Genomic DNA, 20,334 nt, shown 5'->3' on the forward strand with positions numbered 1-20,334 from the left:
CATGGAATCCGCGTTTTGATTTAAGCACAGATATAGAGTGGGGGAAATTTTTGACAGTGGATTCAGCTAGACGGGTGTTTTTCTTGAAAGATTAGCGAGGGGGGACCAGAGATTGGAGTTCAGACGAGCACCTGCCATGGAAATAACGATAAAACAAGGATAGGCTCTCAACGACTCTTCTGTGGGAGAGAGATTGCAGGGTAGAGAAAAGGGCATCCCCCACTAAGCTACAAAGTCTATTTTGTACTCTGTCAAGGCAGGATAGGCTGTTTTTAGCAGCTCCTGCCCAGATATGGCAACAGTATTCCATCCTTGGACGTACTTGGCTTTTATATAGATAGAGAATTGCATCAGTAGTGAGATATCTTCTGGAGCGGTAGAATATATATATATATATATATATATATATATATATATATATATATATATATATATATATAGTCATCCACATACAGTACTGTTTCGCTGTTTCACAGCTTATCTGTGCGGCTAGACAAGCAACTACCTCAAGCCAGGATCGAAGTCTCAAAATAAAGACGAAACGTTGATGAACACATAACTCGGTTTGTCCCGGTTAATATTTTCCGATGATGAAGCACCCTGCGAAGTTTTAATGAGGTTAATGCAAGAGCGCTCAATATCGAAGTAGGGCAAGATATACTTTTTATTTGTTTGACATAAGCATTCATATGTCGCTACACATTCGTGAGCATGTTTCGGTCAGCTAGTTACCAGTAACTAGAGACCTCTTCAGACGTTGTTACAGGAGTTTGCGGCACAAAATTAATCCTGGGATCAATTTACGTGGTATTTAAAATTAAATGAGCTAGGGACATTTAATAATGTAAAAAAAGGAAGAAGACAAAGAAAAAAAGGGAGAATAAAAAGTGTATATCTAAATAGAGAAGAAAGAAGAGGATAGAAGAAAAAAATAAGAAAAAAAAGGAAAAGAAGTACTCTAATATAAAAACGGCGATATGTCTGTCTGCCTGTCTTTCTGCGTGTCTCCATATTTGTAAACCAAACTAAAAGTTGCAGAGCGGTGTTAGGAGACTCAAATGATTGGATTTTTACGGGCCGTTCTTTCATGGGTCTTTAGCTGGTTAAAATTATTTTAAGGGATAAGAAGGGGTCAAAATTGAAAAAATTGTTAAACATTTTTTACATTCATGTTAGTTTACTTTTCATTTTTAATCAGCTCTTATGCATGTCACGTTGGTGCAGTGGTAACGTCACCAGCTTTGAATGATTCGGTTTCAATTCTAGCTGACGGTACCTAAATGCTTTTTTTTTACTTTTGAAATCACGAGGACAAATTAAAGTATCATATTTAAGCATATTTTACGCCCGAGCAAAGCCCCGCTAGTACAAATTATAATAATATCATTAATAATTAAAAAATAATAATAATAATAATAATAATAATCAATAATAAAATCATTAATAGTGAAAATAAAATTAAAATAATACCCGTAATAATAATAAAAAAATATTAAAATCACAAAATTATAAAATTTAAAATTACATCGATAAAAATATTTAAATTTGTCCATCGATAAAAAAAAAATTAAATAAAATAAAATACAAAAGAAAGGCACAAATATATCTTAATGTACGTGTAGGTGTCAGCGAGAAAGGGCGTGTCTCCTTTACCCTCCGGGGTCGTGGGGGCGCTGCATTATTTTATGCAGCGAATCTTGGGCAAGAATAACCTGGCCGCGGCCATCCCTCTCCAGGCTCTGAGCAATCGAATATAATTCTATTCATAGAGTAACTGTTTATATTCTTAGAATAGCTTTGTAGAATAAGTGACGACAAACGTCCATTTTAACAACTTTATTAATCATCTTTAGTTGTAAGAATGTAGAAACTGAGAAAAAGGTTCGCAGTGGAATGAGTCTATGTGTATGGACGGCGATGAAAAGTTCCGCTGTGCTCTGGTAAGAGAAAAGAGTTCATGTATGCGTGTTAAAATTATGGTCCGGTTATAGGCACGATGGATTCTTTTTCTTCTCGTTGACCCAAGATTAAAGGCCCGGACGGATCCCGTTGCATCCCAAGAAGAGTGTGTTATCAGCAGCACCGAGAGCCCAGAAAGAAGAAGAAGAAGAAGAAGAAGAAGAAGAAGAAGAAGAAGAAGAAGAAGAAGAGAGGTAGAGAGAGAGTTGATTTCAGTACGGCATGGGACGTGGGCGTGCCCCTTAACTCTCCCGGGACGTGAAGGCGCTGCGTTATTTCATGCAGCGTGTCTTGGGCAAGAATAACCTGATGGCGCCCATCCCTCTCCAGGCCCAAAGCGAGGAATTGTAGCGTTTAAACAGAACGGAAATATGCATGACAAGTTCAGGGTCAAGCGTCTGGTTTAAGAATATAGGTCAACAATAAAATCAACTCGTATACATATTTAGATTAATTGAACAACTTGGCCCGTAAAAAGGATTTGAAGATTCAATTTTCCTTATGATGATAAAACGAATTACAAATGTATTAATTAAATTTACTATAGCCGTAATAATAACCTGAAAAAAATGTATTTACGAAGCAAATGTGCCAGAATGGATGACCAAAGGTAGAATTACACTGGTGCAAAAAGACTCTGAAAAAGAAAACATCCCCAGTAACTATCGGCCAATAACATTTTTACCTACAATGTGGAAAATACTTACAGCACAACTGAGGGAACAAATTTATCATTCCCTTCATAATCGCAAACTACTCCCAGAGGAACAGAAAGAATGCCAGAAAGGGAAAAGAGGAACACGTGACCTATTATACATAAACCAAAGGATCCTGAATGAGGTTAACAGGAGAAAAAAGAACTTAGCCTTGGCATAACTAGATTATAAGAAAGTCTATGACAGGATCCCGCAAGCATTTCTTATTCCTGTGTTTTATCTCTTTTAATGAGTGACGTTGTTCTCCTCTTACTACTACTTTTTGCGTCATTTAACTTTTATGACGTCATATACACGGCTAAAAGAAACAATCACGCAATATAAGATAACAAAAAAAGCATCAAAAAGTGTTATATGTATGCAAAACACAGATACATATATATATATATATATATATGATGATTGCAACGTCTTGTCAGACGAGTGCCACTCCCTCAGACATTTAAAATTCATGAGCCCAAATGTCTGAGGGAGTATCTATACAAATATGATGTTACAGAGTCTTAGCTTTGTACGACAGCTAAGTCTCTCTCTCTCGGTTCAAAATGTTGAGATCCAGCAACAAGCAAGAGCAAGATAGCCAGCAACACATTAAACTGCAGACCAGCTAAATGCGGGTATGTCTTCCGCTTTATGGTTTTTTAAATTAGAGAGTTGCTTCTCCTAGAAAGGTTGCCTTCACCACGGCTTACGGGAGCCCTCTCTACCCCAATACACATATACACACACACAAATATACACGGTGCTAGTTGGCCGTTGACCCAGAAAAAGAGTCCATTCGCCCTATATATATATATATATATATATATTAGCATGGGTACCCAGCGTTGCCTGGGTTGACGTGATGTTCTGTTTGAACCACACCTGTATACTAATCATTTTCATCATGGGCAACGTGGATACCCCCACAACAAAAATAAAAGAACGGATGAAAACATGTAACTGTAATCGCCCCCCCCCAAAAGAAGTACGTGATACCTTCTCCACCAGATATACAGCAGAAGGGCTACAAAGAGAAGAAACTATTCTCTGGATATTGAGCATTGGAAAGACCTCCTCCTCCTCCCCTCTGCAAAGAAAAGAAAATTAAAAATAAATCATTACAACTTTTGTTTCCATAAAAAATAGCAGCGAATGCCCGTGCGATCACAAAAAAAGGAAAAAAAAAAAGATCTACCAAAAATTAATTCAAAAGCAATTGAATGACATTTTTCGTCGTTTTATATTTCTAATGTAATCCTCTCCCCCTCCCCCCCAAAAAAAATTGAATTTGTCATATTTTGGGCTTCGTTCTGTTTATAAAATTGTTAGGTGAAAGTACAGAATGGTTTCATAAAAATTAATTAAATTTATCGTTATTTTATGTTTCAAATGTAATTCCTGCCCCCCCCCCACCACCACAAAAAAATCTAAAAGATTTTTTATTTGTCATGTTTTGTCCGCCCCCCCCCCTCGATCGCCAAACTTGAAAAAATGCTAAAGATGACATGTCTGGTTGAACGCTATGTGGCCAAAAAGTGGGTGCTCATCTTACGTTAAATTTATATAGAAAAGTTATCCCCCACGCTAAAATGTTAATTTTTTGTTTTTCAATATTTCTTCTTTCATATCATTTATAAAGACTGCTTAAACGTATTAGGCCACAAAAAAACAGGTTTTAATTTTTTTGGTCAATGTCAAGATTCTTTCTAATTCTCCAAAAATCTTTAAAATGACGACTTTTAATGGTTTTCCGTGGTGTTGAAAACGAATATTACGTTTAAATCTGGGGCAGATAAGAAGTTTTCATATGAAGAAATTATTTTTTCAAAAAGTGGGGGATCATTTTCCTATATAAATTTAACGTAAAATGAGCACCCACTTTCTGGTTACCTAGTAATTTCTTCATATCATAAAACAAATTTAACTGTGATATTCGTTTTCAGCACTCCCGAAAATTGGCGCTGTTTCTTTTTTATTAAGAGATGCGTTCATTTTTTTCATCTCATAATTTAGGACGCTAATTATGCTGTTAGTAAGTTTACAAAAGCATACTTTTGTTTTTCGTTCTTTTTTCATTATAGAACTTGTATAGTTGTTAACAGGTGCCTCTGCAGTTTAACATTTCACAAAAATTCTGTTTACATTAGTAGGCGGTTAAGTAAAGTATAGGAGCACCTGGTAAAAACTATACAAATTCTATGATTGAATACCCACCTCAAAAAAAAAAAAAATTTTTTTTTTGTAAACCGCTCGTGTAAGCTTACTGACAGCATTATTTACGTCCTAAATTGTGAAAACATAAATGAATCTCTTAGTAAAAAAAAAAACAGCGCCGGTTTTCGGTGGTGCTGAAAACGAATATCACAGCTAAATTTGTTTTATGATATGAAGAAATTATCAGATGGTTAGAAAGTGAGTGCCCATTTTACGTTAAATTTATATAGGAAAGTGATCCCCCACTCTTTGAAAAAGTAATTTTTCATATCATGAAAACTACTTATCTGCCCCAAATTTAAATGTTGTATTCGTTTTCAGCAGCATCGAAAACCATTAAAAGTTGTCATTTTCAAGTTTTTTGAGGAGTTGGAAAGAAACTTGACATTGACCATTTTTTTTCTAGGGGTTAAAAGACGCTGGGTCACGTCGTAAAAATTGAGCAGTTTTAATTTAAGATATTAAATAAATTATAAAGAAAATCTGTTGCGCAAGCAATTAAACACACTTATTATAATATATCCTGGGCAACACCGATTAAATTTTATAAACAAAAAGAGTAGAGGATGATGGATTTTGGTCACATATGTCTCTGACTAACTCTGCCCTCGTGAGGATGCAAGTAAATTAGTTTGAATTATTTTTCTCTAACAAATAAAAAAGGTTACTTAAAAATTAAGAATAAGCGAAAATAATTTCCTCCGAATTAAAAATAAAAATAATAATTCAGCTTAGAATAATATTTCGAAATGAAAACAAATATTTAATAACGTGCTCCGTTTCAATTAAACTATCACAATTATTTCCCCTTTAGGTTTTCTGAATTTTTGGTTTGAAAATAAAATGGTTTCAGATTTCAGATAAAACCAGTTTAATCAAATATAACTTGAAATTTAAATAAACTAGATCATTATTTTTTTAAAATTAATACAGTTGAAACAAAGCTATTATGTCGGATAAGTAATGTCATCGAGGTAATTATTTAAATAGATTTAATTTAATGTGATATGTTAATGATTGTAACTCAATAATGTAAATGTGGTTTGAAGAATGCTATATATTGAAAGTCTGTATACAATATAATGTCTACTTTGACAGAAGTATCCTTACATGGGCATTAATATTTCTTAACCAGGATAGGTGTACACACATTTGGCCTTTATATTTCTTTGGTCATTGGGTGTTGTACACACAGACACACACACACGAACGCTACTACTATATATATATACTAGCATGGCATTGTCGGTCGTAAAATGTGCTTAAATATGATATTTTGATTAATGCAGTTTTCGTATTTATTATTATATTATATTGGACCCAATATATTGTAATGATTTAAAAAGTAAAATAATAATAATAATAATAACTCGTGCGCCACCACCGAGAATCGAAACCAAAACGTTTATCTTACGATTTATTTTTTCCTTTGCCGTTAATGACTGAGCTATAAAGACATGGTTGCTACAACGCTAAAAATTAAAACGTGGGTGCCATCAGTTAGAATCCAAATCATACAGCGCTCCTGTCTTAGTCGTTACCGTCTCGCCTGAATTCATACGCGTATAAAACCTTTAAAAATAACGTTGTTCTTCACTCATTGCCCCCCTCCTCCCCGAACTGAACCCGCTGGATTATTTCGTTTGGTCATACATCGAGAACATCACAAACATGTCCTCCAACAACACCAAAGCCAGCCTGATTGCCGCCATTCGCCGAGTATACGTCGCGCTCCCGCCGTTACTTGTGGAAAAAGCATGCTCACAGTTCCAGACTAGCATCGAGGCAGTGATTGAGGCTGAAGGCGGCTACATTGAATAGATGTCAGTTCTGTTACATAATCAAGTAATCTGCATTGGTTTTCTCGATAAAAGTTTTAAAATTAAGCTATAGTGTTATTTCTTTAGGGCGACAAATTTATCGTTCCACTCCGTATTCCACTGCCATGCTTTTCAGCTGACTAGAACATGGTCGTCTTCAAGTTCAATGTAAACAAGTTCTTGTTGAGCTGTATATCAAGCGTTTCACTTCCAGACTTTTATAAAATGTCAACAAATCTACATTAGCATATATTTATGCACTGTCTGTCTCAGTTCTGTGGGAGAATTAACATCCCAAAAACTATAGATCTATCCGATTTGAATAGTCTCACACCAAGTCTGCGAATGTACTTATACCTGCACTTCGGATTTACGGATTTTACCAATTTTCTATCAACTTTATTGATTTTATTTTATTATGCGACTAGACCTCCATTCATGGACATTACTTTAAATATTATTTTTATTTATTTTTTTTTTTTTATACTTTACGAACATTATTCTATTTCTAACTTTAGTTTTCAATTTCTTGCGCTAACCAGCAATGTTATAACACGTTAGTGTTTATTTGCTTCCACACGAAAGTAAAATGTGACACGAGGTCGTTTTTAATGTGAGGGAAAACCAGCTCCACAAAAAAGGGGAACTCTGGTAGAGACCAAAAATAATAATTGTCTCAGTATAGATGGTTTCCTTTCCATTAACCGAAACAAATAATCTTAAGAGTAGCATCTTGGCCCGTAGGCCAAGAACAGAAAAAAAGGCAAGCCTTTCCCCCCTCCTCTCACGACGTTATAAACTCATCCCTTTATGACGTCTTAAAGAATATTGCCGATATCTTCCACCTGGTTTAGAAGTTTTCAAATACAAATAGGCAAATATTCGTACATTCTAGAAATCATTGTACGAGAGAAATAGCGACAGCCAAAAAAGCATTCTGAAATAATCAGGGAACGCATAGAATCACAGAAAATAGAAACTCGTGATTTCTGGAAAATCTATAATAGTTTAGTTAATAAAGGCCAATCAGTGGTTCCTCTACTGTTCAACAACCAGAAGGACGCATTCACGGCAAACAAGAAAGCAGAACTTGGGACTGCAGACCACCTAGTGGTATCAATTCACATCACACTTACATCCTAACCCCAAAGTGAGGAACCATTGCTCAAAGCAACAAGGTACTATAAAAGGGGCTGACTGGGAAGCCATCAGAGAACACATAAGAAATGCCCCATAAACCTATATCTTCTCTCTTACTGCTGAACAGTGCCCAATGAGACAATTGAATGGTGCAAAGCGGGCATTGAAACACGTCCCCACATGGAAATATTATAGCAAGCCCCACTCACTCTCATGGTTCACTACAGATTTTGCAGCTGCCATTGCACAAAGACCGCATGCATTCCGCCGGTTCGTACGTCATAAGTCAAATACAAATATGCAAAAATTCATAAATGCTGGAAATCAAGAGAAATAGCGACAGCCGAAAGAAAGTATGCTGAAATAATCAGGGAACGCATAGAGTAGCAGAAAATAGGAACTTGTGATTCCTGGGAAATCTATAATAGTGTAGTTAATAAAGTGCAATCAGTAATTCCTTCAATATCCAACAGAAAGAAGGTTTCATGCACGGCAACCAAGAAAGTGGAACTGTTTGCCCGTCGATTCGCCTCCAACTCCACCTTAGAGCCAACAAACAACTCCCTCCCAAATTTCCCTATGCAGACTGAAGCCACACTAGATGATGTAAAAATCACTAATTCTCATGTCCGCGATATCATAAAAAAAAAAACTTGGACACCTTCTAGGCGCGTGGGCTTGATCTCATCCCTTCTATACGACTTAGCAGGGATGAGATCATATTATATCCATGACAAATAACACCCTACCCGAGAATGTTTCTTTCGGCCTAACATTTGCGGGCAATATGAACTGGGATAAATACATTGAGAACATTGCGAAAGTTGCTGCAAAGAATGGTGGTTCCCTCTATCAAGCTAGAAGACTACTAACACCTGAGAGTATCCTGTACCTTTACGAGGCCACTGTTCGCCCATGTATGGAATAATGTTGCCACATCCGGGCTGGTACATCAACCACTAGTCTCTCTTTCTTGGATAGGATCCAAAAAAAGTTTTCAATCTAATATATCCCACTTTGTCAACTAAGCTCCAATCCATGTCCCATCGCCGCAATATTGCATCTGTGCTTGTTTTACAAATATTTTAATGGAATGTGCTCTGATGAACTGGTTGCACTTGTGCCCCGTCGACGTACATATCCTCGACAAACCAGCTTAGCAACAAAATCTCGCCCCTTCACTGTTGACGTCCCTAAATGCCAGAAAGCTTTCTATTCTAATAGTTTTTCCCCACAAACAGCTAGACTTTGGAATTCTCTTCCTGCTACCTGCTTCCCTGGCTGTATTGATATGCAGAAGTTTAAATGTAACGTAAACCAATATCTTGTAAGACTTTCCGAGGCATGGTCCCGAATAGTAGCCCCTTACGTCCAAGTGGCGATATGCCTTGTAAGGAGTGAACGTGAATAAAAAAAAAATGTCTATAAAAACATTTTTGCTAACTATTTTTCTTCTGTTGAAAAAGGACACATTTTTGAAACTCCGTAGAATAAGGAAATAATTCATTGCATTTTGTATTAATTGTTTTTGAACAATAAATTTTGTGTGTGTATATATATATATATATATATATATATATATATATATATATATATATATATACCTACAAGCACTAGTGTTTCATCATTTCGGGAATCATCGGCGCAGAGCGTTACCTTTACAGACGTTCGGAAGATTCGAACCCGGCCACGAAGCCATCTCTGACTCCATTGGCAAGGAACAAAGTGCACGGCCAACGTTAACTGCTGGAATTATCGTTGAAATTAAAATTTATATAAAGCGTAAATGTCTAGACGGCGAGAGTGATCTTATGATTATAACATCATGACCTGTGCATATCAGCTTAAGTGACCGACTTTAATCTCAACTTAGAGTGCTCCACAATAAGAACCCAGTCTTATAGGGTGCACGGTGCACGGATGTAATGAAAAGAAACCAATAAAGTGTTCGATCGCGAATGTGAGAGCTTAATACGAATTATTTAAAAAAAAACTATACATTACATATTCCCAAGACATACCAATGGTTTCTATTATGATAGGGCAACCCTTTTTGACTGAATTATCCCAATATAAATCTTCAGGATTTGTCGGAACGAAATAAAAACATCGAAATGAACGTTTGGTTGTACGCTGTTTAAACAAAGCGGTGTCGTTGAGTTTACACTGTTCATTTCAATGTATTTTCTTTCGTTCCGACAAATGCTGAAGATTTATGTTGGGGTAATTCAGCAAAAAGGGGCTGACCCATCATAATGAAATCGTTGGTACGTCTCCGGAATATGTAATGTATAGTTTTTTAATAATATATATATATATATATATATATATATATATATATATATATATATATATATATATATATATACTAGCATGGGTGCCCGGCGTAACCCGGGTGCTTGGAGGTGTATGTTGAGCAAAAAAAAAAAAAAGTGGTAGTATAAAGGCAGGCTCGAACCCGTACCGCAAAGGAGGAAAAGAACGGGAAAAACGTGACGTTTTTGCTGTTACGACCACCGCCAATCCGGAAGTGACGTAGGGTTTAATTAAGGCTAGACAATCGAAAGAAGAGGTTGACTTTCGAAAATATCGGCGAAAAAAAGCGACCCCCCCCCCTGTAGAAAAGTGCCTAGTTGAAGGTGAAGATATTAATGTTTTTAGCCAATTTTTCGATATTTGTCGTCTGAAAGGTCAAACTTAAAAACGATACTGATCTTGTGAAAGTCCGTCGCCTTTGTCGAAATTTTAGGCAAACATACATACATACATACATTTATATATTGGTAACTAAAATTTTCGACCCAAACCGATTAAAAAGCTTGCCCTATCTTTGAACACTCTTTATGTCAAATTTCAAATGTTTAGACCGGAAATTGTCTGAGTAATTTGGTAGAGACCGAAGCGGTCAATTTTTTTTAAACTTTGACCCCTTAACATTTACTGTTTTGGGCTCAAATCAAGTTATTAAGTAAGATCCATGTCCAAGGAACCTATATCTAAAATTTCAAGTGTTTAGACACAAAATTGTCGGAGACGTTTTATAGAGTTCTCAAAGGTCAAATCATTTAACTCTGACCCCTTAACAGCCAAATTTCTGGCCGAAAACAGATTACAAAGATTTTCCCAAATCTCAATACATGTATATCAAATTTCGAGTCTGTAGACTGAAAATATACAGAGTTATTGTGTAGGGAAATGTACAGAGACTGACACACTGACACACAGACAGACATACACTGTCACTTTATATATATATATATATATATATATATATATATATATATATATATATATATATATAATGCGCATTAAATGTGCTTGAAACCAAATCACAACGTACTATTAGGAAAATAAAAAAATATTTTACTGTTTGAAATTATCACAAATATATTTCGAAGGTAGCCTTCATCTTAAGTATGTTCTTTGCTTTTTTTTCTTTTCTTCTTTCTTGCCATGTTGTTAATTTGGAGAAAGGAGTCTGTATAGAGCCGCGCGTTGTATCTGGCGGTTGTATTTTGAATTGTTTGAACTGTGCGCAGGTAACGTGAGAATAACTTCAAAGAATGAGAGTTCAATATAGAAACGTTGGTTTAATTTGAATAAAATAAAATACGCATCAAGTGCGCTTGAAACCAATTTGATTTGGTTTCAAGCGCATTTATTTTCCTAATATTACGTTGTGATTTGGTTCCAAGCGCATTTGATGCGTATTTTATTTTATTCAAATTAAAACGACGTTTCTATATTGAACTCTCATTCTTTGACGATATATATATATATATATATATATATATATATATATATATATATATATATATATATATATATATATATATATATTGTGGGAAATTTATTCGCTACGTCCCGCGAAGATTATCCCACGAGGTGTACGTCAATTAAGCTTTAAAGAAAACACAAAGGAAATAGCATGCAATGAATAACAAAGAGATACTTTAAGAACATGAAAGCATTAACATTTATTAGGGAGAAAAGATCACAGAAGGTTGGGAGAAAGGAAAACAGCAAAGCTGCAAAGTTCAATTATCAAAATATACTCAAGTTCAGATGTTCACCAGTTCGACTGTAAAGTAGCTGCCTAGAATTGTCCTTCACGCAAGCGCAAAGCTTAATTTAACAAACGAAAGAGAAATCAGAAATTAGAGGTTTTGAAAGGTATAGAAACTGACTGCGTGATTATCGTTCAATAATCATCTTTTTTTCTTTAAATATGTATCTTATATACATATATCCTCTTCGCCTTTTCCGAAGACGCGTAATCCTTTAACTCTTTCCAAGTTCATTTTCGACGAAGGAATTAATCCGAGTACAAGCACTGATTAGGTAAAATCCTTAGTATGCAAAAAACTCTTCAGTAGGAATATATCCTTTATAGTGCCACGACGACTATAATTTAGCTTTCATCTCGACTGCTTCGTAGATATTTAAATTGCCGCACGTGCGTCGCTTTCCACGATCAGATTTTAACTTGAAAAAGATCGATTTTCTCTTTCTCTTCGCATTACCAAGGTACTATAGCTTGGTCTCCTTTTCGGAGCATCTTCCTTGAACACTCCAACATACCTTCATTATTCGTTCATCTGAATAATGAAATGCATTTCCATTTTAAAGACTGGTATCGTCTGAGTTCCTCGAGACTTTCGTAACGACGTGTATCAATTCTTGTCTGAAACTGGTTGTTCGCTCTTCAATTTCTTGTCAAAAAAGGGCGGTAATAACCCTTAGCCAATCAAATGTCATGACGGATGGCGAGAGAGAGAGAGAGAGAGAGAGAGAGAGAGAGAGAGAAAGAACTATAACTGTTGCTATACTTCAATTAACACAAATATTTTATAAAGATAGGATATAGGTAAATACTATAGATTAGCTTAAGCTCAATGGGAAACATTTAATGTCAATTAGAGCAAATATAGCTTAATTTAGTATAATATAACATCTATGACACCATCACTATTTTTTTCAATCATGCTCAAAAATTTTCAACACTTAACATATTCCTCCATGTGTACAAGAGTTTCAATTTTATCATCATTTTTAAATCTTGCTAATTCTGGCAGTCCAGAACTTAAATTGTAAACGTTTTCTGGAACTGAATTTATTTGTTGTTTTGAAATCCAAGGACTTCATATATGTTTGTCTCGACTGTTTCTTTTAATGTTTTTTTTTTATCATCATCATCATCATCATCATCATCATCATCATCATCATCATCATCATCATCATGTACTCACTAGGAGTATTCACACAAGCCATCATCAAAGGTTGCTCTTTCAGAACAACTTGTAGTGTTCCTTGGAGTCTGAGTGATAATAAATCTCCCCAAATTTCCAGTACTCTCACCCTCTTTCGATAACCTTTGCAAAAGAATTTATCGCAACAGCCGCTTACCATTGATTTCTTGTTGGCGGCGACCATTAGTCTTCATGGAATTTGGGCAATAAGCCTCCCCAAGGTTCCAGTCCTCTTTGCACATCTCCAGCGGAGGTCTGGCTAGTGCTTTCTCTTCTTAGTCTTTCCTAACTACTTGACATTCATTATTTGGTGTGGTGCTTGTTTATGGTGGCACTCACACGAAAAAAGTAGGGGCTATTTTTTTTTTTATTTATACAGTTTGTTTTCATTTATACAGTTTTTTTTCATTCATACAGTTTTTTTTTCATTTATACAGTTTTTTTTTCATTTATACAGTTTGTTTTCATTTATACATTTTTTTTCATTTATACTGTTTGTTTTCATTTATACAGTTTGTTTTTATTTATATAGTTTTTAATTTATACAGTTTGTTTTCATTTATACAGTTTTTTTTTTATTTATATAGTCTGTTTTCATTTATACAGTTTGTTTTCATTTATACAGTTTTTTTTCAGTTATACAGTTTTTCATTTATACAGTTTTTTTTTTCATTTATACAGTTTGTTTTCATTTATATAGTTTGTTTTCATTTATACAGTTTTTTTTTTCAGCTATACAGTTTTTTTCATTTATACAGTTTTTTTTCATTTATACAGTTTGTTTTCATTTATATAGTTTGTTTTCATTTATACAGTTTTTTTTTCATTTATACAGTTTGTTTTCATTCATACAGTTTTTTTTTCATTTATACAGTTTTTTTTATTTATACAGTTTGTTTTCATGTGATGTTCGTTTGTGTTTTGCATCTGTAGCCGTTTCTCTGTCCAGTTTGTGTGTAATTCATACGTGGTTGGTGTAAATCTCCACATTCAAGGAGTTTCCTTAATATTTCTGCAGTTTTCAGTATGGAAATTCGTTATATTTTCTCGGCCACCCCTCTGATTCCAATCTCTCCCATTCTTTTTTCAAATTCTTTTGGTATCGTTCCTAGCGCTCCTACTATTAGTGGTGTTATTTTTACTTTCTTCATTTCCCAGATCCATTTGAGCTCTATGGTCAGTTCCGTGTATTAGCTCCGCTTATCATTCTCCTTGATCTTTACTCTGTGGTCTGCTGGAACGGCAAAAATCTACAATCTGGCGGGACTTTTCTTTCTTGTTAACTATTATGACATCTGGTCTTCTTGGATGGGTTTTCCGTTTGTATCTCCATGTCCCATAGAATCTTGTGACTTTTCATTTTCCAGTACTGCCGCCGGTTTGTGTTTGTCTGGGTGTTCAAGATTTTTTAATTGTTTGCCTAATTGCCAACGAATAGCTAGTTTGCTGTTTAAACTTATTGCGTGGTTTATTGTTTCGTCTCTTTCTCTGCAGAGTGTGTATTTGCTGGTTTTTTGTGTCTTGTCGATCCTTGTTTTAGTGTGCTTGGTCCTAATTGCGTTATCTTGCACAACTGTTATTAGTGATTCAGTTTCCCTGTTAATGTTTCTTTTTTGTAGCTTTTTCCAAGTGTTTTCGTTTGTCTCTTCTTTAGTAATCTGTATGAATCGTTCATTAGCTGTTTCTCTTCCCATTTTTCTTTCCTCGTCTCGTTTCTTGATGTTTCTTCCGTGTATCTTGTTGCAGTAATTATTCGTTCGGTGTTCTGCATTATGTATTTTTTCTAATCCTTTTTTCGTGTTATTTGCACAGTCGTCTATACAGACTAGTTCTCTTCCTCCGTCTTTTCTTTTCACATATAGTTAGTCAGTATCATCCTTCGGGTGTAGTGCATTGTGCATTGTCATGAGTTTCCTGGTCTCCTGGTCAAGATTCCTTAGTTCTTCTTTGGTCCGGTTTATAAATGGTCAAGAGTATCTTATTAGTTACACTGCCCACGTGTTTCGACTGTTTAGTTTGGTTTCGAGGAGTGTTCTTGTTCTTCTGAGGTATTCCTTTTCTATTTTCTCTTTCATTTCCATTGCTTTGATAGTGTCTGCTTCCAGCACTCCCAGGTATTTGTAGCTATCTTGTTCACAAGTGCCCTCATTTCTGTTTAATTGGGCAGTACTATACCTTCAATTGCTTCTAGTTTTCCCCTCCCCATGGCCAGCAGTGCGCACTTTTCTATGCTGAATCCCATTTGAATATCCTGCCTAAAGATTCTGGTCGTGTATTATTATCATCATTATTATTATTATTATTATTATTATTATTATTATTATTATTATTATTATTATTATTATTATTATTATCATTATTATTATTATTATTATTATTATTATTATTATTATTATTATTATTATTATTACATATTCCTTCAAGCTTTTTGTTGATTTGTTTGTCACCTGAAAATGATTCAACAAAGGATGGAAAGTAAAAATGATACTCATAGAATATTCATTATTTCATTATTATTTTAGAAACAAAAACCTTTATAGAAAAATAAATGTGTAATCAAGCAAGGAAATTCTATTAGGCTTAACAATGTTTGCTTAAACAAAAGTATGCTGCCTAAATACAGGCTCATAATTCGTTTTCCGGTGCTCGAATTGTACGACAGGTTTCAACAGTTATATCCACTCTGAAGAGTCTGCACGGATGAAGCGTATACGTATACGTTTGTTATTAAAAAAAATATTTACAGCCCCCTTTCGGCCGGCCCGTTTAATGAGTGATAATATGAGTGGTCTAATCTAAGCTAAATATGCATGCCTCTTTCTTCGCAATCTGTTAAACACTGTTAAGATTATGTTTCAGATTATGTTTAAGATTATGTTTGTTCGCCATTTTTTACATAAATTTATATCTGTACTCGTTGCGTCGTTACGGTTGGATTTTGCTTGATTGATTAGAACTTTCGGAATTGAGTTAAAGGTGAATCGTGCCTCCGACTTTAACAAATATCTACATACTGCAGATTCTGCCCGGTATTAAACGTAACGTTAAATTACTTTTTAAAATTGAAGTAAATAAAAAACGGAAAGAAACTGGGACATGGGCATGCGAGTATTACAAATTTATTTTCACAACAGTTCATTCATTGTAATTAAAAAAAGTATTCGAGCTGAGATCGAAGCCAATTCCTAAAGAGAGTGAGTTAAGTACGATAACCATAAGGCCAGCTTGACACGTTCTTTAAAAAGTGTTTTCAAACATACTTATTCTTAACATAAGGAAGCTTTCATGTGAATGATTCACGTATGCGTAATCGTGAAACAGTTGACAAACAGATAAACATCCGATGACCCATCCAAGTACCAAATTTATATATTTAACCTCCTTAGCAGCCCTTTTCCGGATGAAAACCGATGAAAAATTTTCCACGTGTCTGAATACTGTATATAACGAATTTCAAGTTTGTAGATCAAAAATTCGTTGAGTATATAGGTTAAGAACTGTCTTCACACGCGCACACACAATTTCACTTATATATGTATATATCAATATATATGTGTGTGTGTGTGTGTGTGTGTGTATGTGTGTGTATGTGTGTATGCGTGTGTGCCTGTGTGTGTATGTGTGTATGTATGTGTGTGTTAGTGTGTGTATTATGTGTGTGTGCGTGTGTGTGTGTGTGTGTGTGTGTGTGTGTGTGTGTGTGTGTGTGTGTGTGTGTGTGTGTGTGTGTGTGTGTGTGTGTGTGTGTGCAATATTAGGTTTCTGTCTATGGATATAAACGCGCAACAAATTAAATGAAAAAACTAATAAAACTCATAAATAAAGAAATATTTATTTCTCTACCCTGCAACCCCTCTCCCACAGAAGAGACGTTGCGAGCCTATCCTTGTTTTATCGTTATTTTCATGGCAGGTGCTCGTCTGAACTCCAATCCCTGGTCCCCCCTCGCCAAACTTTCACGAAAATCACCCGTCTAGCTGAATCCACTGTGAAAAATTTCCCCCACTCTATATCTGTGCCTAAATCAAAACGCGGATTTCATGAGCAAAGCTTCTTTCTTAGAACTGCACGCCTGTGGAACTCTGTTCCGTCTGCCTGCTTCCCTCCGGACTACAACTTGGATGTCTTCAAGTCTAATGTTAACAAATTCCTAATGAACCGCCCCCCTAATTAAACACTTCATAAAATCTCCTCACTAACGTGATGTACCTGCAATAACCCTTATCCCTGAGTGGCTTCCGGGCCTTGATAAGTGGTGATCACTGTGTAAAAAAAAAAAAAAAAAATATATAACAAAACATACAAGATATTTACAAGTAAATACACTTTGTTCGTACTACTGCTACAAGCTTTTAAAACGATTATAAGGTCTAGAGCTTGATGGTGAAAAGGAGATAATAACTACTAACTTCAAATCAAATGTTTTATGTATAAGTAAATTTATTATTAAAAATATTAAAATATAGTTCTTTGGTCAGTGAAAAAAATACAGAAATCTTTGTATTTACCGAAATTCCAGTTTCTTTAAATGATGCGTTAATTGGCTTTTAAGGAGTTTCTTTCGGCTGGATTTTATTCTAGAAACACCGAAGTTCTTAACAGCAAGTCAGAAATTTCAAGACTTGCCTTTTTTTCTGTTCTTGGCCTTCAGGCAAAGATGCTACTCTTAAGGTAATTTATCTCGGTCAATGGAGGGGAAACTTTCTATACTTAGACAATTATTATTTTATTATTTTTGGTACCTACTAGAGTGCTCTTTTTGCCTTGGGGGGGGCTGGTTTCCCCCACATTAAAAACGACCTTGTGTCACATTTTCCTTTTGTGGGGAAGCAAATAAATACTGCAACTTCAACAATTTGACGTAACTTCTAGAGCAGCATCCTTATATAGTTTCTGCACGGAATTTTCTTGATTATTCTAGATTGTTCCAAAAACGTTCTAAATAGAACATTTTAATCTTCCACCCCAGAGTGTTCAGAACGTTATTAATAGAATAGAAATATTCTTTTCCTATTTGTAAGGAAAATGCCCCCTCATAACAACAGTAACTGTCGAAATAATCGATCATATATTTTGTTTTCATGGGCGGCATTTTTTGTTTGTTTGTTTGTTTGTTTTTGTTTTTGTTTTTGTTTTTTGCTTTGTTTTTTGTTTGTTTTCTGTTTTTTTTGTTGTTTTTGTTTTTTGTTTGTTTTGTTTTGTTTTGTTTTGGTTTTTGCTACTTAATCATTTATGACGCCATGTGCATCTTTTCGTTATGTTCAACCTGTTTTAGTGGATGACGTGGCAATCAATATCTATGTGACGTGATAAACGCTTTCCGGCGCCCACGATGACCGTTTTACTTGAAAAGGTTATCCCTTTTATGGCGTTATAACAAAAGTTTGTTTTACAGAAATCTTCCGTCTTTTAGTGGATGAGGCTATTCATTTGTGATGTTATCCCTTTGGTAAGGCCACCTATTTTGTGACATCGTCCCTTTTGTAACGTCATCCCATATGCAAGACGAAAAAAAATAAGATCCGCAATTATAGTGGTATAATAGATAGATAGATAGATAGATAGATAGATAGATAGATAGATAGATAGATAGATCAGAATCAAATATCAAAAACCAGTATAAGTAAACTTAATTGAACAGACAATACTAATATTTTGGTTCGGCTGCGTTCGCCTAATTATATACTAATAAATTGTGCGCAATACTAAAGGGAGATAATTCATTCAGTATATACTCAAATGAACACAACTGGTTCAATATATTAGTTTTGTTTTTCATGTAAACAAATGGATAACTTCTTATGGTTATTTTTCAGCGAATTTTATTATAAACGTTGCAAGTATTTAATCATTTAACAAGCTTTAATAGCATTATACATTCCCTTTACTAGCTTTCTGAAGGTCCAAGTTTAACTCTGTATTAATTAGTTATACGATTTTTTAAAATTCGTACGTACACACGTACACACACACATAATGGGTGATCTGAAAGTAATTCCATATACTAAAAAAACTATAATTTATTCAAAATGCTGTAATATGTTTCTCAATTTTTGTTTGTACGTTACTTAATGTGCGGTAGTTAAATCTATGCTTTTGTTTTCTTTTCAGATCTGTTATATGAATTTGGTTTTTAATCATGAAGGGAGAATCCGTGAAGTTATTAGTTCCATCCCGCAAGAGTTTCTTGTGAAATCAGTTGATGCGGTTGAAAAGCTGGTGGCGAATGGTGGTGTCCATATTGAATTTTAAATAAAAGTCCATGTAATATACTTCTTTCTCATATTCATTAATTGGAGAAATTATGCTTCAAAAATGTATTATAATTATTTCAGAATAAGGGGTTACTTTCATATCACCCTATATATATATATATATATATATATATATATATATATATATATATATATATATATATATATATATATATATATATATATATATATATGATTGTTGAGCTGGATTAAATCCGACGATATGAAATAAAATGGAGGTGGAAGGACCTGGATACTCAACGTTTCGCCCGATTTATGCGGGCTTCTTCAAGAGGGATGGTCATTGACGAGAGAGTCGGAGGATTGGGGCTATATATAATGATGGGGGAGAGCAGCGTGTTTTCCTTATGTAAATTAGATGTCATATATACATGTATATACATTTTATAAGAGAAAAAATAAATTAGAGTAAACTAGTGTAGTGGATGACGTCTAAAAGATAAAATATCGTTAATATACATGTATATATGACATCTAATTTACATAAGGAAAACACGCTGCTCTCCCCCATCATTATATATAGCCCCAATCCTCCGACTCTCTCGTCAATGACCATCCCTCTTGAAGAAGCCCGCATAAATCGGGCGAAACGTTGAGTATCCAGGTCCTTCCACCTCCATTTTATTTCATATATATATATATATATATATATATATATATATATATATATATATATATATATATATATATATATATATGCAGGGGATAGAAAAGGGCATCCCCCACTATGCTACGAAGTCTATTTTGAACTCTGTCAAGGCAGGATAAGGTCTTTCTAGCAGCTCCTGCCCAGATGTGGCAATAGTACTTCATCCTTGGACGTATCTGGCTCTGAGAATATATTGCCCTGGGAATGTACTTTTTTCACCTCATACATTACGTTATTTATGACGTTATCTGCTATGACGTCATAAATGATGTAATAATATGACGTCATTGTGAAAAATACAAACAATAACTTTTTATTGCAACATCAAGG

General features: G+C 34.7%; 1 long non-coding RNA gene across 1 annotated transcript; it reads left to right on the forward strand.

The window, feature by feature from the left end:
* The first annotated feature begins 464 nt into the window (after positions 1-464).
* LOC145291488 (uncharacterized) lies at positions 465-19,352 on the forward strand. Its single transcript, XR_013869424.1, has 2 exons — positions 465-3,292; positions 19,192-19,352. It is a non-coding gene; the product is annotated as an uncharacterized LOC145291488 (long non-coding RNA).
* The last annotated feature ends 982 nt before the right edge of the window (positions 19,353-20,334 follow it).

This window comes from Euprymna scolopes, chromosome 12 (genome assembly GCF_053919585.1).
Source record: "Euprymna scolopes isolate OS-2025 chromosome 12, ASM5391958v1, whole genome shotgun sequence".
In the NCBI taxonomy this organism is placed as follows: domain Eukaryota; kingdom Metazoa; phylum Mollusca; class Cephalopoda; order Sepiida; family Sepiolidae; genus Euprymna; species Euprymna scolopes.